Below are 6,000 nucleotides of genomic sequence, written 5' to 3' on the forward strand. Positions count from 1 at the left end.
TGAAAAAAAAAAGTTGTGAAAAGAATGAAAAAAAAAAAAGTTGTGAAAAGAATGAAAAAAAAAAGTTGTGAAAAATTTGATAGGAGCATATTTAGGCGACTTACTTAGCTTGTTTTCGTGCATTTATGTTGTTAATTCATAGTTGTTTTAGTAGTTTAAGCTATTTTCGTTTGTTTTTAGGTCCTCATGGCAAAGGGAGCAAGAAAGTGCATTTTGAGGCTATTTGGAGCATTTTTGGGCATGGATTGGATAGCTTAATCATGGAGCAAAGAGGATGGACGAAATTGAAGCCTTGTATGCTCTTTGGAACATAAAACAAAGGGCCTAGCCCAATCAAACAAATCCTTTGAGCCATGGAAAACCTCTAGCCCAATCAAACAATCCATCAAAGCCATGCAAAACCACCAACACATGCACCCATCACCAAACACTTACCTTTGCCGTGCACTTCCCTTTCATTTCAGCATTTCCCCTTTACATTTCCACCTTCCCACTTCATCATTGCACCACAAATCAGCCACATGCACTCCCATTCACTCAATGCCGTGCCTTTCACTCCCATTTCCAGCATTCACATGCTTTTCCAACTCATCCACACCTTGCCGTGCATAATCCACCACTTTCCAACCTTTCCACATGCAATTTCAGCCACATGCATTCCCTAGCTGTCATTCCACTTCATTGCACATGCATCTTCAAATAAATCAGCCATGCCGTGCATCTCCACAATCCCATTCATCAACACATGCATTCCCTTCATAAATCAACCTCAAAACAACAACAAACACAACAGCAACATCATTGCCGTGCACATTCCCTAACATTTCCAGCTTTTCTTCATCATTATTCCCCCTACATTCCACCTAATCCACATGCTTTCCCAACAATATAATTGAGCCAACACATGCACCCATCACCCAACACTTCCCCTTGCCGTGGCCTTCACTCACATTTCCAGCTTTCCTCCTTGCAATTCCACATGCATTTCCAACCTAGCAACACCCCTTTAATCATTCCTAGCTGCAATTCACATGCTCTCCCATCCATTCTCTCCCTATATAAACCACACACACTTCATTCATTTGCATTCACAATCCCACACTTCCATTCCATTGTACATACCACAACACAAACACTTCCCCCTTTTGCCGTGAGTTTCACTTCCATTTTCCACCACTCCTCTTCCATTTCCATCACTCCCCAACCCTCCAAAACACTACCCAACCATTCCTCCATACAAACACCAAACCACCAACATCCCTTAGACCTTATGCTACAACGAAGAGGAGGAGAAGAGTGCCTAAACGTTCATATAATTGAAGTTTGAGTTGTTGGAATTTTTAGGTGTTGCTTTTCCTCAATTGCAATGTTTAATTTCAATTCTCTTTGTCTTGTACGTATGAGGAACTAAATCCCCCCTTGGCTAGGGGGGGATTTGAAATATATGTTTATGCTTGCAATATGATTTGATTACTTCTAATTACGTTTCATAAGTTGTGAATTCAATTTGTTTAACTGTTTGATTGATAACCTATTTATGTATGTTTATTAAGAGTGCACGCTTAATTTTCATGCATGAATATGATGCTAGAATATAAGTGAGTTTCACCTAATAGTTATGAACTTATATTCACAAGTAGTGGAGGTTGCTTATAAACAATCGCGTTAAATAAATTCTTGGCATAAGTTTCATGCAATCATAGTAACGAATGCCTCGTCAACACTTATAGTTTTCAAAGAACTTAATGATTCTTGCTTGTATCTCTATTATGCAATTCATATAGGGAACTTGTGGGGAATGCTTTGGGTCGTCGTATGCAATCATCCAATTCATTAACTTAAGGAAAACTTGACGATTAATTTAAGCGGACCTAATTAACCCGGGGTGTTGAGAATTCATGGTTTATTGAAAAGCAATTAGAAATCATTTTGTATGCAAGTATAACATGTGTGGAGATGAACCCCTTAGCTAGCTTCCCATCCATTCAATTCCATTAAATTCGTATTTACAATTTGTTTTCTTTGCAATCTATCCATTTTAGTTTAATCTCGTCCAAACCTCAATCCCCCCCCCATATTTTGTTTAAGTCTTAGTCTTAATCTATCTTATTTTGAGTTTTGCATTCTTTGAGTCTAGTATAGAGTTTTAAACTTGTTTTTACGTTTTTGAGTCAAATCCAAGTGATTAACAATCCCTCCTAATCCCCGGTCCAGAACGATCCCTACTTACATACTTACTTCAATTGACAAAAAGAGGGTTTAATTTGTGTGCGTATAATTTTCGCATCAAATTCTCAAAGCAAAACAAAGATTACATGAATTAGACATTGAAATATAAGAGAGAATACACCTAAAATTGTTCAACAACTCAGAATGAAGAGCCAAACAATTTAGTGAATCTGTCTCCTTTCCCTTGCTTGTGGCAAATTGGGTTGTGATGGTTTCTGGACTGTTTTGATGATGTAGAATGGGTTTTGGGGGGTGTAGAGGCATGGCAAGGGGTGTAGGTTGGGTGTGGATGAGTGTTTGATGGTTGGAAGGTGGTGGAGAAGTATGTGGATGTGTGGAATGGAGTGAGGAATGGTTAGAGTGCTGCTGCCAGGATGGGGGAAATGCTGGAAAATGGAATGTTATGCACGGGTTATTGGCTCTTGGGTGATCAATGTGGTTTTTATAATGGGAGTGAATGAATAGGAGAGCATGTGAGTGACAGCTAGGGATTTAATGTTTAAAGAGGGAATATGGAAGAGAATGTGCTGCAATTATGAAGAATGAATGAATGGGAGAGCATGTGCTGCAATGATGAAGGGGGAAAGCTGGAAATGGAAGGGGAATGCACAGTACAAAGGGAGAGTGGAGGTGGCTGCACAATTGATGGAAGTAACTTGTTAGTCAAAACCGAATCCAAAATTGAGAGTGGAGACTTACCAGAGTGTGAGGGCAATGACTCGAGGGCAGCAACCATTTCAATCACTTCACCACAAGCGGGCACGGCAATATGGTCAGATTGCATGCCGTGGGTTGCAAGAATTCCCCCACCCTCATTTCTTGCTCCTATGCCGTGCACTAAGGCTACCTTGAGTGCATCTTCGTTCATTTGATCCAAATACACCTGTGCCAACGAATCCACAATGTCAACAGCAAAACAAGAATGGTCCTCAATTGGATATTTAATGGTTTCAGAAAGATTAAAATTAATAATGTCCCCATCAAACTCCATGGTTAATGTTCCCGTAAACATGTCTATCTTTGTTCTCGCTGTTTTCATGAATGGACGGCCTAGCAAGATTGGCAATGATGGAGCATGGCTCGAATCCTCCATTTCTAAGACATAAAAATCTGTAGGAAAAATAAGATGATTGACCTGCACTAAAACATCCTCAAGGACTCCCTTGGGATAAGCGTTAGAATGATCGGCCAATTGAATTATAACGCCATCTTGTTTTAACTCACCAAGGTTCATAGATGCATAAATGGAATATGGCATGACATTAATAGAAGCACCTAAATCTAACATGCATTGTTCAAATCTAGTGTTTCCAATTATGCATGGAATAATACAGCTCCCTGGATCCTTACACTTTGGAGGTAACTTTCGTTGCAAAACTGCGGATACATTTTCACTTACTTTCACAACTTCTTTGTTTGAAATTCTTTTCTTAGTTGTGCATAACTCTTTTAAAAACTTTGCATACCTGGGCACTTGCTTAATGGCATCGAGTAAAGGAATGTTTACTTGGACTTTTTGAAAGGTATCCAAAATGTCCTTTTCGCTTTCTTCCTTCTTCGATTGTGCAAATCTGTGAGGGAAAGGAACATTGGGCAGATTAGTGTTCGAAATCACAACATTTGGGACAACATTACCTGAGATGGACGGATGGGAAGGCTTAGATGGTTGCGGCTTGGGTGGTGCTACACTTGCCGTGGGGTAGGATTGCTCATCTTCTTCAATTTGTATCTTCTCATCTTCCTTGTTTTGGGTAGATTCATGTGCTTTGCTTCCCACTTCTTTTCCACTTCTTAGGGTGATAGCTTTTGCAGATTCGAAACCACCATTTGGATTGACCACCGTAGTGCTTGGTAACTTACCATTTTCACGAAATTGTCCCAAAAATTCGGCCATTTGTCCCATTTGCTTCTTTAGCTCATTAACCTCTTTTGCTTGGTTATGCATTCCCTGTGCCATTGTGGTTAATAATTGATATGTTTTATCATCATTCATAGATGTACCTGAGTTGGTTTGGGATGATTATGCTTGAGGAGGTGGTTGTGGTGTCATTGGCCTTGGAAAGAAACCCGGGGGTTGTCGGAATCCACTTTGTTGGGCAGGTTGTTGTGCATCTCTCCATTTGAAATTTGGGTGGTCACGCCATCCTTGATTGTAAGTATTGGAGAAAGGATCACCCCTTGGTTGGTTTTGATTCCCATAACCCACGGCATTGGCAGATTCCCACCCTCCATTCCCAATTAATTGAGGGCATTGATCAGATTGGTGTCCTTGAATGGAGCATACACCACAGATTGTAGCTCCTTGCGCTTTGGGGCCTTCAACAAACTGCGACAACATAGACGTAAGGTTAGCCATTTGGGATTGTAACTCAGAAATAGAACTTACCTCATTTACATGATGTGGCCGTGGGGTGTCTCTCTGCCCAACACCTTCATATTGTTATGCATTGAGTGCTCGATTAGCAATGAGAGTTTTGGCATCCCTGGGTGTCTTGTCCACTAGAGCTCCTCCCGCGGATGCATCCAACATTTGCTGTTCAAGTGGTAAAAGACCTTCGTAAAAATATTGAAGAAGTAGCTCCTCCTTCATTTGGTGCTGTGGACATGAAGCAACAAGAGTTTTAAAACGTTCATAATAAGTTGGAAAAGATTCACCTTGGCTTTGTTGAATTCCACTAATCTTCTTGCGAAAAAGAATGACTTGTGATGTTGGAAAGAACTTCTCCAAGAAGGCTTGCTTCATACTCTCCCATGATGTGACAGTTCTGGGAGCCAACTCATACAACCAATCCTTGGCCTTCTCCAACAAAGAAAAAGGAAAAGCCTTCATCTTCAATATGTTGCTGTCCACATTCACCGGTGTCATACTTGAGCATACTACTTCGAACTCCTTTAAATGCTTATTGGGGTCCTCCATTGATAACCCATGGAACTTGGGTATATGATGTAGCAAACTGGACTTCAACTCAAACTCATCGGTCTTCTCAGGGGCTGCCCTAGGGTATTGGATGCAAATAGGGGCTGCATTGGCCAAACCTGAGGCAGAAAGCTCCTTGATGGTTCGATTGTCCGCTGCCATGGTTGGTACTTCCTCTTCAAACCTTGTCGTGGCCTCCTCTTCAACCTTAACTTCTTGCTTTTCTACTTCAGGTTCGGGACTAGGAGGATTAGACTCTTGCAATTTCTTGTTCCTTCTCAAAGTCCTCTCGAAATCGCCGTCAAAGTCGGAGATATGCTCATGAACAGGTTGTGAGCTACGAGTCATAAACTAGTACCTACACACAAGAGCAAACAAGATAAGTAACCAACTTAATAGACTCGGCACAAGTAAGAAAATAAGTTGCCACAAAAACGAAACAGAAACCAAACAATTTAAACAAGACTCAAGACAAGGGATTAGCAACTTTGCTAATCCCCGGCAACGGCGCCAAATTTGATGCGTTACGAATGTGACACACAAATTAAACCCTATTTGTGACAATTGTAGTAATGATGTAAGTAGGGATCGTTCTATCCGGGGATTAACTAGGGGTGCTAAACACTTTAAACTGACTCAAATAAATAAAACTAACCTTTAAAACACTTAACTCACTTAACAAAAACTCAAAACAAGTCCACAAGACTCCAAATACTTAAAAACACAAAATAAGATAGATTGTAATGACTAAGACTTAACAAAATATGGGGGTATTATGTTTGGACGAAATTAAATTAAATGGACAGATTGTAAAGAAAACAGATTGTAAGACAAATTGTGATAGACCAATGGAT

Source organism: the organism of the source record quoted next, unplaced genomic scaffold (genome assembly GCF_019419815.1).
Source record: "Pyrus x bretschneideri cultivar Hongxiangsu unplaced genomic scaffold, Pyrus_bretschneideri_v1 Contig31, whole genome shotgun sequence".
In the NCBI taxonomy this organism is placed as follows: Eukaryota; Viridiplantae; Streptophyta; class Magnoliopsida; order Rosales; family Rosaceae; genus Pyrus; species Pyrus x bretschneideri.